The sequence below is a fragment of the Pinus tabuliformis genome, chromosome 9 (genome assembly GCF_031772625.1).
Source record: "Pinus tabuliformis cultivar Carrire ecotype Pingquan chromosome 9, CPIR1, whole genome shotgun sequence".
Lineage (NCBI taxonomy): Eukaryota > Viridiplantae > Streptophyta > Pinopsida > Pinales > Pinaceae > Pinus > Pinus tabuliformis.
In genome coordinates, this window is record NC_142307.1 from 1,892,377,444 (window position 1) to 1,892,390,742 (window position 13,299).

General features: G+C 38.7%; 1 pseudogene; it reads right to left on the reverse strand.

Moving 5' to 3' along the window:
• Nucleotides 1-5,092: 5,092 nt before the first annotated feature.
• Nucleotides 5,093-5,639, reverse strand: LOC149156507 (CASP-like protein 3A1 pseudogene; annotated as a pseudogene).
• Between the last annotated feature and the right edge of the window lie 7,660 nt (nucleotides 5,640-13,299).

A 13,299-nucleotide genomic window follows, 5' to 3' on the forward strand; every position in this document is an offset into this window, starting at 1 on the left:
CTTACATGCACAAATATCAAATTTATCTTCGACTGTCTCTTACTTCTGCGGAGTTGCAGGCCAAAGAGGGTTATAAAGAGTTTTGTTCAATTATAACTCAAACCATCAAATGCCATTTCTTAGGTTCTAATATATTGTGAACATTTTACAACACAACTATGAAACACTAGAGTACGCTACAGGTGAGAGATTGTCTGATGGGCTCCATAATTAGGACTCATTTCCTTTAAGGACCACAAATCTTTCCACATATAAAACAAAAAACAAAGGATGGAGTAAAATTAAAAATGCCGTGGCTGTACAGCGACTTAAATTTATTGATTGGCTGTAGAATAGTTGTGCCTGTACAGAGTCTTAAGTTTATGGATTAGAAAGAGAATAATTGTATATCAATCAAGGGCAAATGGACCATGAACTATATGCAAGCTGATGCACGGCACCAACTCTTTACTGTGAATGGCGACAGCTTTTTCAATATTATTAAACAATCCGTGTTGACATATAATATGGATCGTTTGGGAAATCTTTCAACTACAAAACATTGGGGTTCGGTGTCATTCTACAAAACAGTAATGATGGAATTCCATGGCACGGTATTTTGTTGAGGCAATTTTTCAAACACTTTACGGCCAATAAATAGCACACACAGGCAGGCATTCTTTCAAACACTTGGTATACATTTTTTATAGCCATTAAATGGATGCACATAGGCAGAAGAATAACCATTGTGAAACTTTCTTACCAGCTTGGGTTGCATTCATTCGGATTTGAGTTATGGGTTCTTTAGCGTGGCGCCTCTGCTCTTTATGGTGTCTACAGGTGAAGTGTACGTGGTGATCGCGGGTTCCTGCTACCCCTAGATCTCCTCCTGTAAACAGCTGGAGTGTGAACACGCACGCAGGCAAAGACTTTGGAGGCCCGTCAGATTCTCAAGAGTCTGGAAACTCCGGCCCAGGTAAACACTTGGCCCGTTCGGTTTCCAAACGAGTCTGGAGTGTCTGAAGAGTGGAGCACCGGCGGTCAACACTTTGGAGGCCCGTTAAGTTTCCAACCGAGTCCGGGAGCGTCTGCAGAGTTGAACACGAATCTAGTTCGAGACTTTGGACCGTCAAGTTGGGACATCAGCAAAATGGAGGCCAGTCAGCTTACCAGCCGAGTGAGTTTATGAAAACATGCAGAATGGAGCATCCATAAAAGTCAAGAGTTTAAAGACCCGTGAAAGTCCCGAGCGAGTCTGGCAGCGTCTGCAGACTGGAGCACTCAGATCTAAGACTTTGGAGACCGCTCAGGTTCTCAACCGAGTCTGTAAACATCTACAGAATAAAGCAGCCGCTCAGGTCAAGCCTTTGGAGGCCCATCAAGTTCCCAGCGGAGTCTGTGAACGATTCCAGGGTGGAGCATCCATAAGCGTCTAGACTTTGAAGACTCGTCAAGTTCCCCACTGAATCTGGGAGCATTTAGAAGCACATGCATAATTCAGTTTTTTGGAAGCTCGTTAATTTTCCAACTGACTCTAGCAACAACTTCATTTTTTCACAATAGTTTAACTTGACGTGTTTCAAGGCATGCATAACACAGAATCCATGTGGCAAAGTTTCAAAATTTCTCTTGTGACAATTTCTTCCAGGTACTTCAGCGTCCCAATACACCCGAGGATGTTCAGGGCTTCCATACTCTCCATCTCTGCCCCGCGTCCATCGAAGTTCGCCAGGATTGACATGATAAAAAACCAAAATAATCAGTGTTTGATTATTCACATCTTGTGCAGAAGATCGCCACATGGACAGAGTCCATGAAACACCGACATGATTCAGCGTATTTTGGAGAGAAAATGGCCACATGCGCGGGGGCTGTTACAATAGCCCCTTCGATTTATGTTATTTCTCTTTGATTCCTTGAAGACATCACACACATAGCTGTTGATATTGCTGTGTGAGGGGAATGTGGACGAGGATGCAAAAGATGCAGCGTCACCAGCTGGGGCCAAGTTAAAGTGTGCCATTGGATACAGAATAGCAAGGAAGCGGATCCAATATGTTTTGCAGAGACTGTGATTGCGTGCCTGGTGTCAATATTTTGGTGTTAATGATCGATTCGGATCCCACGAGTGCAGAGAGCCTACGAACTGGGCCTTAGCTGCTCCTGTCTCTGTATGAAAACCTTATTGGTTAGCCAATCGATTGGAAATAAAACAGTACCGAATGATCGATCCCACGAGTGCAAAGATCCTACAAGTTGGGCCTTTGCTACTCTTATCTCTGTATCAAAACCTTATTGGTTAGCCAATCGATTGGAAATAAAACAGCACTGAATGATCGATCCCACGAGTGCGGAGAGCCTACAAGCTGGGCTTTTGCTTTTCTATAGGGCAACTCCTCAGCCTAGTTACACTACGCCTTTTGGTACTCTTATTTCTGTATCAAATCCTCGCTAGTTAACTAATCGATTGGAAATAAAACAGCGCTGATATCTGAATGATCTGACGAGGGCAGAGTGCCTACCCTCTTCAAATGCTATTTTGGTAATGCTCGCTTTTTGTTAATAAGCTGCTCTCATATATATAGAATTTGATGCAGTTTCCAGATGGACTAGATTTACTGGTTTTCACATTTTCAACCATAATGAAAAGAAGTGCCTACCAGCTGGTTGCCATTTCCTACTTTGTCTATCATGACCACAGTAGTTAGCTAATCGATTGAAAATAAAACCGCACTGCTACCCGGTTTAATAATCGAGCTCAGGTTGAACGAAGTCGCTACTGAAATAAATATTATTTTTTTATTATTATATACTTTTTAAATGGAAGGTAGGAACGAGGGCCTTAATTTGAACGGTGGAAACATGAAGTTCTGCCAATTTCCGCCTGTCACTGTATTCCCGAGTATCGTGCCGGTGACCAGATATTACCCGTCGTACACGTTAAGCGTTTAGTAGAGATGCGTTGATATTTTTACCACAGTTATGATTCCATTGGTTGGCAGTCGAGACCCATTACTTTTTGCCGAACAAGTGGTCCACCGACATTAGATATGATTTAACTATTAGTTGGGAATCCAATTCATCATGGAAAATAGATGGCATCCACCGACACCAGAAGCCAGTGGTAGTCGACGTCAATCCGTGGCAAGTGGGATTGTGCAAAGCAAGTAGCAGTCGACGTCCACCAGTGGCAGGTTGCAACTGGGTCTTGTTGTAAATTGTTTCTTTTGATGCGAACGGATGATTTGTTGTTTTATTCACTATGGGGAGGAACCGTTGGCTTCTTTACTTCTTCATTTTTTATTAGACTATTCGTCTTATTTGATTGCGACGAGACGTTATGTTGTCCAATTCTTAGTTGGCTTGCTGGGCGTCTACCACGCAGATAGATCTAGAAGGGCATAGATGACGTTAAATAGCCGTGGTGACAGATGCCATAGGGTTGGAATTTGGATTTTTTTCGGTATTTATTATACTTATAAAAAATGGATATTTTGGGTTTTTACTCTTCAATAACATAATTATATTAAAAAATTACTTTTCAATAACATAATTATATAAAAAAAAATTACATATTTATCATAAGTAAAAAAACAAAATGACCATAATACCCAAATGACTTATTAAATTTTAAATCTTGGTTTGAAATTTCATGGAACCCTAATAATAAAAATCTTAGGAACCTGAAATCAAATGTTCTTGACCAAGACATGCCATAGCATTTCTATATATGAGATACTACTAAAGAGATCTTATAAGACATATAAGATGACCAAGATAGTAAAACTATTGAATGTTATCAATAAAAACTCAACAATAGATTCATAAATATGGTTTATTTTATGATTTACATAATCTAATAAATATTATTGGATTTAAAAATAAAATATACATTTCACCTTATATATTTTAGCATTGTTTTGGATCATAAGTTATACACTAATATTAACAAGATTGAATGCATAGTATCTAAACCTTTTAAAAATTAAAAAACTAAATTTATAATAAATGGACATTATCGGATTTCATAACATCATGTTATACGATTATCTTATGATAACCTCACAAAAGTTTCTATCTCTATACACGTGATAGAAATAGTCTCATAACACTAACTCACACCAAAAACTTGTCAATTCCATGATAGAAACACATTACTCACACCAAGAATTCATCAATTTAAATCTAGAAAGACTTTACTCACACCAAATATTTGTCAATTCCAAGCTAGACAAAGAGACTTATTACATTAATGATTTTATCTCCCTAAAGGGAATAGGTCTAGAAATAACCATTGTTTTTAACAATTCTAAAACAGAAAGTCTCTTATACATAATTCACACCAAAAACTTGTCAATTCCAAGTTAGAAGAAGAGATTTATCGCGTTGATATTTTTTCTCCCTGGATGGAATAAGTCCAGAAAGAACAATTATTATGAACAATTCTAAAACAAAAATAGTCTCTAACACATAATCGCACCAAAAACTTGTTAATTCCAAGCTAAAAACACATTACTCACACCAAAAACTTGTCAACTCCAAGTTAAAAACACATTGCACATTAATCATACCAAAAAATTGTTAATTTCATGCTAGAAGAAGATACTTATTACATTGATATTTTGTCTCACTAGATGGAATAAGTTCATAAATAACAATTATTATGAACAATTCTAAAACAAAAATACTCTCTAACACATAAACCACGCCACAATCATGTCAATTCCAAGTTAGAAACACATTACTCACACCAAAAACATGTTAATCCAAGTTAGAAGAAGAAATTTCTTGCATTGATATTTTACCTATCTGGAATGAATAAGTCCATCCTTTCATTCAAAAGTTTAGGTAGCCAAATTACTGAAGGTTCTATCTTTCCTTGTTGAGGAGCATGCCTTCAATAATATATGTGTGAGAGACATGAAGGTTATCCCTTTCCTTACTGAGCAGTAGGCCTTCAATGATACTTATATGTGTGAAGGAAGGTTATTCATTTCCTTCCTGAGAAAGAGGCCTTCAATGACATACATGTGTGTTTGTGACTATGTTTAAACCATGTCTCTAATGACATGAATTTTCAAAACTAAGAATACGACTCTTGAGGGATACTTGATCACTTACAAACAACAACTAGGCATGAATTCCTATTAGGAATAATAGATTTCCTCTTCACCATTTTCAACCCACATAGCATAAGTTGAAGCAATGAATGAGAAACAGCTACAGTTGAAGCTCCCACCAAGAATCTGCACACAAACATTAAGATCAAAACAATCATAAACGTACAAACAATGAAAACTATTAAAACAACAAAACGCTCTCCATGTTACTAAATATGCATACGACACTACAACAACACAAAATACCACACACCCACTTCCTCAAATTCCAAATCCAAGCCATGAAAGACTGCAAAAATAGCTTGAAACTCACTCAAATGAATCAGAATAGGACCACTTGGAATCTACAGCAAGCTTCAACCCAAACACAGTAACAACCCCAAAGTCTTGATTGTTGGCCATGGCCACCATAGATACAACTGAGCAAGCCAAGCTCAGTACACAAAGAGCAACATTAGCAAGATCAAATTGTATTTGCATCTTATAGACTGTTGGCTTCCTCTCATAATCCCCATCAAGAATTCTAGAGTTAATCTCCATCAAGAATTCCAGAGTGGGAAACTAGAGGCCCACCCATGGTACTCGAATCCATCCCAAGCCCCATGCCCATTTTTCCATCCTCGATCTGAATTTGTACATGTCTTTCCATCAGCATCCCATTGATGTTGCTCATCCTTCCTCCTCACACCAACTACTCAACAGAAAATCCAAACCAAGCTGAACGAAACAGAGGCCAGTAACAAAACTTTTTTCACACTGACTTTTTCTACAGATTGTAAGGGGCGACATTGCAGAAATATGGAGTGAACTTAATGAACATCGGAGAGATACTTTAATAATTTATGCATCAAATAACGAGGAGTCTCCTTTGGAAATATTATGAAATCACATGTATAGAGTTCTTTGGAACAAGTTGTCAATCATTCTAACCCTTTTATTTTCTTCAATTTCTCGTATCTTAACGTTGGTGAAAAAAGAGGATGATCCATTATCGAAATTTGGACTCTTAAAATAATTGTACTAAAAGTAGTTAAACTACTCATACATGTGATTGCTATATCTGGAAAATTAACAGAACTTGTAAAAGCTTCATCCAATTGTCCAAATGCAAGACCACATAGTGATCGAAACCAACACAGTAATATTACAAGGAACAAGTGCATAACGTATCAACTTTCCCTGAATATATCCATTAGTAAATGAAATTCAAATCACAAGGAAGTGGTGTTCCTAAGTTGTATAAATGAAAAAAATAAACACTCATTATTCACCTATAACTTGTTATTGTGCCTGCAAATTTCTATAGCAAAATCTTTTGGATACGGACCACCCATAATTTTCCCTTCATTGTATTCAAGAGGGTAAGGGAATCGAACCTATATTTAGAGCATCATCCAATGGTATTAATAAAGTGGGAGAGGTGTACCAAAGTCAAATTATTTTTTCACCGCCACTTGTACTCCTTCCCTGCTTTAATTTCATACTTTGGCTTATATATTATTTTGCATGTTGACTTATAAAATCGCCCCTCTTCTTATTAATCCCCATTTATCTTATATTTGGGTCCAAGCCCCTTCATTTGTCTCTTTTAAAATTTCAAACTTTATGAGGAATTATATAATCCATGGTTAATTTATTAAGTTAATATCATTATATACCCCTATTAATTTCTTAAAATAAGTTGATTTCTAATCTAATTCCTTTTCAATAATTTAATACCCTTTTTATATTATATTATATTAAATAATTTTAATTGTTATTATTATTAAATCTCTAATAACAATTTCCTCTTCTAAGATTTATCTCCTTGCAAACTGAATTCATATTTCCTTAAAATTTCTTAAACTTTTTTGAATTCTCGCATCCCATTCTCGTCAATTCTGGTGATTAAATATAATTTTAAAGTATAGCTGGTCAAATTTATTATTATTTTTCAATTAACCATTATTCAAATTACAATTCATTGTTATATCAAATGACCTATAAGCCAATGATTGTTCCTATAAAAGGCTCTCCAGCACTCGTTTACTTTCAAGACTCTCTTTGGTCCCTGATGATGGATGGAGTTACCATCTGAAACGTTGGACGGATCGGCCATATATCACAACGAAATTCCGAAAACATCTAAGAATATGATTAACTGTGGAAGTCTCCAATCACTCATTTTCAACACCTCGTTTTCTCTTAGGCCAGTAAAACAACCTTTGTATGTTGTAGTAAAAGTTACCATCGAATTGAGCTAAAGATCCCTCTTTCATAAACACAGAAAACAAATATAAAAACCAAATCCTCCATTAACAAAACCGAAAGGATTTTTCTATTTTACAAGTTACCCTATCCTACCATTATTGGTGGTGCCAACTCTCAATTCCATGATGCATGTGATTATTCTTTAATTACGGCACATAGTTGCAGGCCAAGTGTGTCCTTGCTCTTAGATTTGTTGGGGAAGCTTCCCACAAATATCCTCCATAAGATTTTAATCGTGAAAAACCATAGTGCTAACTGCCAACAATTATCTAACCACTATCAGTGATAAATCTCTTGCCAACTTCAAGGTCTACGAATTCGATTTATTTATGTTATCTGTGCAAGTGCCATAGGGTATTAATAATCAGTTTTAGGAAAATAATTGACCGTCAAAAATACATTTTGAAAAATTCAATACACATCACAAGATATGTTCATGAAAATTCTTTTGACGTATTTAACAGCCAAAATGCCCTATGACAGCCATTTTGTGCATCAAATTCCAACCCTGGATGCCATAATCAATCTTGGATATTTTAGCAAATAGTAAAGTTGTGTTCTTATAATTGGTTTGAATACCATGATTTTATGATAAGGTTAAATCTTACTCTTTCGCCCAAAAGCGTGCCTATTTTGGAAGATAGGAGGGTTTCACAATTTAGGTTTTTCATTAAAAATATTAAATAGATGGTTGGGATTTCATACTGAGTGAATATTTTTCATTATTACAAGAGATGAAAGGATGACATTTAACCCAAACTTTTATTATTTAATAAAATGTTGAAATAATGTGGTTATCGTTTCATGATGAGGTGTTCGTTGGGATGGTGTGGCATCACTCCATTTCCTCTGCGTGGGTGAGAAGAGTGGATACTCCACTTACTCAAGTCTTTGCATTGGTGTTCTTTTGGATGGTGTGGCATCATTCCATTTCCTCTGTGTGGGTGAGAAAGTGGGCACTCCACTTACTCAAGTTTTTGCATTATAATTTACTCGGATTTCATATATGTAGATTTTCAATTTCCAAATAGGCTAAATGTTAGAGATATTCGGAGCAAAGATACATGTCGGAGTGATCCGCATTGATACAAGGTTACATTAGGGAATGCTCCACATCAATACATGTTGGGGCAATCCATATTTGTCCATGGTAGAGTGATCCACAACAAAGATAGGTTACATGCTAGAGTGATCTGTAACAAAGATAAGTTACATGCTAGAGCAATTTGTAACAAAGATAAGCTACATGCTAGAGAGATTTGCATCAACACAAGGAAACATTATGGAATGATCCACATTGATACATGTTGGAACAATTCATGGAGTGATCCACAACAATGCATGTTGGAGCAATCCAATATAGGTTATCTATTGGAGTGATCTACAGTGGTTCCATATTTTCTCAAGTTTGATTTCAATTTCATATTTTCCCAAGTTCATTACCATGCTAAAAGGTTTGTTTAGATTTGCAAGTTATTTTTCCTATCAAGTACTACCTAGGTCCATTATGATTTGATTCTCATAGATGGAGAAACAAGCATATGCATGTATGCATAAATCCTTTATTATACTGTCGGGACAAGGTCCCCTAGGGTCAGTTTTGGGGAAAAAAGCCCAAGTTTTGTTGTATATAATGTAAAGTCTCCGCAAGTTGTGGACGTGGAGCGCATAGATAGTAACGTGTCATAAAGGATTTCACCCTTCGTTATGTAAGATGTGTCAGATTTTATAGATCTACACATAGTCCGCGGACCATGGGATTGTATAAGTAGGAGAGCCTTAGAGAGTCTAAAGAATATCGATGATTAAGATGAATGTAATGGGTTAGTAGAGGAAAAAGTGAAGAAGTCTTAGAGTAGAAGAGAGGCTCTACAGCTGTGTGCCCAGAGGCCTAGAGTAGAGTATGCAGCTGAGCGCGCGGACCCCTGCAGCTGAGTGCACAGGGAAGTCTTGAGTCTGTAAGCAGAGCTGAAGTATTAATAAAGAGATTATTCCATAAATTCTTGTGTTTTGTCCATTTACTTTTGTTATTAATGAATGCGCTTTTTTGATGTAATAAATGATGGGTTATGAAGTAATATTGTTTTTATGTGCGACTTTACATAATTGATGTTGTTATATGAACACACTTAATATTAACTGTTTACGCAAAGCATATCTTATTGCATGTTAAAGTTCTCAGCACTTAGGCTGATTTGGGTAAAACACGGGATTAGGAGTAATCACAGAGGCACGTAAGTGGTTGATTCACCTATTTAGGGTCCGCAGAAGACAGTCGTGAACATTCGCGGAGGTATCAGAGTTTATTAAGGGTAGTTATATCAACAAGCCCTAAGAGCTTATCGATTCGTGAGAAGGTAGGTTTAGGGCATAAAATGACATTACACTAATCTTTGGGTGATAAAACTTGGTTCCAGCATCCCCCCATACTGCTTCGGGTGAGACTTCAGTCCGCGCTCCGTGGATTGATGCCGAAAGGGCCAATAGAGTAGGGAGTTATTTGGAAAAACTAACTCTGAACCTGGGTCAGGACCCACTAAGCCAACAAATGGTTTCATTGCTGGGACCGGAATCTGCATAAAGAGATGTGTAATGTTGCATCACTAGAATCCAACAAAGAAATAAATTGAGGATTGGTTGGATAGAAAGATCCACGAATTCGCAACGCAGGAGAATAGAAATCCATGCTTGATAAAAGAATAGTGGTTGGATAGATATATGTACACAAAGATACACGAGATTTTCTTTTGTTCCTTCTCGATCAAGCTATACAAGTGGATCGCTAAATTGGCAGATGGTCAAGGAAGGTGTAGGCTTGACGGTCCAATAGTGTGGACCCCGCAGCTAGTGCGGAGATTGGAAGCCTCTGAAGATAATATCGCACGCGTTGTCGATCACTAGCTTAGGAAGATTTGTGACAGAATTCGTAGTTGATACCTCAGTCAATTACAACGAAGCAGAGCGACACTTCTTTAGAGGGCTGCGAGGTAAGTATTTAAGATCTTTAAATACTTGGATTAAGATGCTCTTTTGTGAAAAGCGGGTTATGCCATTACCTTGATGTTTGGAGCCATGTGAAGTGGAAATTTCTTCATGGATAGAGGGAGAACAGGTCTTGAATATAGCTTGTTGAATGAGCCTCCTCTAAGTGACGATGAAGGAGCAGCACAGGCTTCACTGCAAAGTGTTGTTTAGTTAATAAGGCAGGGGTTCCCGCGAATACCCCATCTTCCCACACCACCTCCACCTTCACCTCCACATCATACACCTTCGCCCACACCGCCACCACCTCCGCCACCATTCAATATGTCGAATACAATGAAGTTTTCCGTTTTCAAGGGCTTGGGAAATGAGGACCTGGACTAGTTTTGGTTCTTCGCGAAGGTCGTGTGGACAACCCAAAATATTATAGATGATCATATGCAAAACACCTTGGGAGCTGGATCAGAGACTAAAGTGCCAGATCCGCGAAGCTAACATGAATCTCACCGATGGGCAGCACCGCGAATGGTTTGTAACTTCACTCTTACCCCATCTAAGGGTTTATTTATTGTAGCAAAAGATTGGAACCCAGGCAGAAACCCTGGAAATTGTGATGAGATTGCATGAGACACTGATTCAAGACGTTGCTTTGGGAGTTCAGCAGATTCACGCGGAGTTGCAGAATCTTTGCTTAGAGTTTCAAAGCCTGAAGAAGGATAGAGCGGCTTGGCCAAAGGTGCGTGAAGAAGTTTGGTGCCTGAAGTGTAAAGGTCAAGGGCATGATAAAGATCACTTCCCTGTCTTCGTGAATTATGTTGCAAGAGGAGGGCCAATGCCTTTGAGGCTGGAAGCTCAAGCAGGGCCAAGTACAAAGCCTGTGTTGTGGTGTGTTATCTGTCAGGTAGCTGGAAAACATGTAACAGACAGTTGTCACTTGCTGCAAAAATTTGAGCAGACACTGCAACAACTCTGCAACTTCTATAAATCAGTGGGTCACGATGAGCGTAACTGCCGTATGTATGAGTTGATGATGGAAAGAATGTCTGCGTATCGAATGCAGACAGAAACTAGACCTCCGGATCAAGGCGCTGGGGGAGTGCACGAAGGATATCAGGGGTGCAGACGAGGCCGAGGAGGAGGAGGAGCTGTGAGAGGTCGGGGACAATTCATTTGTTACAATTTTGTAGTGTCAGGACACTACATACGGGAGTGTACAAGCCCAACATTCCTGTATTGCCGATACTTTACTCAGTTTTATCATGCGATAGAAGATTGACCTGTATTGATAGCTAAAATGCAGGAGAAGAGGGCGCAGCCTCAATAGCCTACCCAGATCCTGCAGATGATGAGGGTTGAACCCCACGATGAAGATCCTAATGTGAATATCATGTTGTGAAGTGGAAGACGACTGACGATGATAAAGGAAAACAACTTGTGGAAAGTGAATGAATCCGCAAGGCTCTAGAAAAATTGGTTGGGTTTTATTTGGAGCACGTGAAAGAAACGTTCATGGAAGCGAAGAAAAACTTCATTGAGGTATCTACGTCAAGAAGTCAGGATAAGTTGTCTGAAGAAATGGACCCCTTCATGTTTACTACATTCTTGGAGACCTGTATGAAGCTACTACACGATAGCAAGGCCATGAATGGATTACAGGAGTTGATAAATAAATGTGTTGGTAAAGAAAATGCTCTTGAAGGACCTCGCATAGTCAAAAAAATTGGTAAGCATAAGGCAAGAACTGGGCATGAGATGAGGCTCACCGTGCAAATAGGAGAATATGAAATGGACGAAGTTATTATGGATCTTGGGTCGGATGCGAATGTTTTTCCTAAACAGACATGGGAGAGAATGGGGAGACCTGCACTGCAGTGGTCTCCGATTCAATTAAGGATGGCAAATCAACAGAAGATTATCCCCATGGGAAGATTGCAGGGAGTGACAATAGATATTGAAGGCACGAGCGCATTGGCCGATTTTGAAGTAATAAAAATTGTTGATGACAACATTCCTTGCCCCGTGCTCCTAGGAATTGATTGGGATATCGACATGAATGGGGTAATCAATCTAAAGAGGCGGACAATGTCATTTGATAGGAAATCGCTCTGCATAGTAGTACCTTTGGATCATGCAGAAGGACCGTGCTATACTAAACTAGTCCGTGATTATGAGGAAAGCGACGATGATCTGGACCAGATTTATAAATTAACAATGTGAGATCAAGATTGGGTTAATCTGACAGCTGATGGGTGCATTGCATGAGACCGCGAAAGTTCATGTACATCAGATTCGGATGAAGACTTGGAGCACTGGCAGAATAGGTTGCATGAAGTATCTACGCTACGTTGTAACATGATGACTAAATCGTTGTGTTGTGTATCATCGGAGGTAAGGAGTTTGCCTTATTATGATGGTCTAACTGACTTAGATAAATTTTTGGATGCATTTGAAAGGGAAGTACCAGAGAAGCATCACTTCCAAGCCTTGGATTTGGCACTGCGCGCTACACCCACAAGATGGTGGGGTATGCATAAAGACAATTTGATGGATGGCGTGAATATAGAAGAATGATGAGGTTGCGGTTTGGTCGCCCAAAAGTGTGACTAACAGAGAAATATAATGGGAGGAATGACTTGCGCGATCACTTAGCAAAATGGACTGACGCTTATGGAACGGAGTCGCAACCTTAATGGGTACATTTATTCTGTCACACTTTGGATGTAATACCAATGAATTGGTACTTGGAAATAGAGCTCTGACACGACACTAAAGAATGGGACATTTTGAGACAGGGATTCTTGATGACATTTAGCTTTGAAGATGGGTTCGAATGTATTGACGAGGTGTTGCAGGAGGTCAAGGTGGCGATCTTCATAATACCGTAGGATCCTTTGGACTTGATTCAACCAGATTGGACCACCCAGCTACGCCATTCACTGAAGTGCTATAATGTGACTGCTAAAGAAGA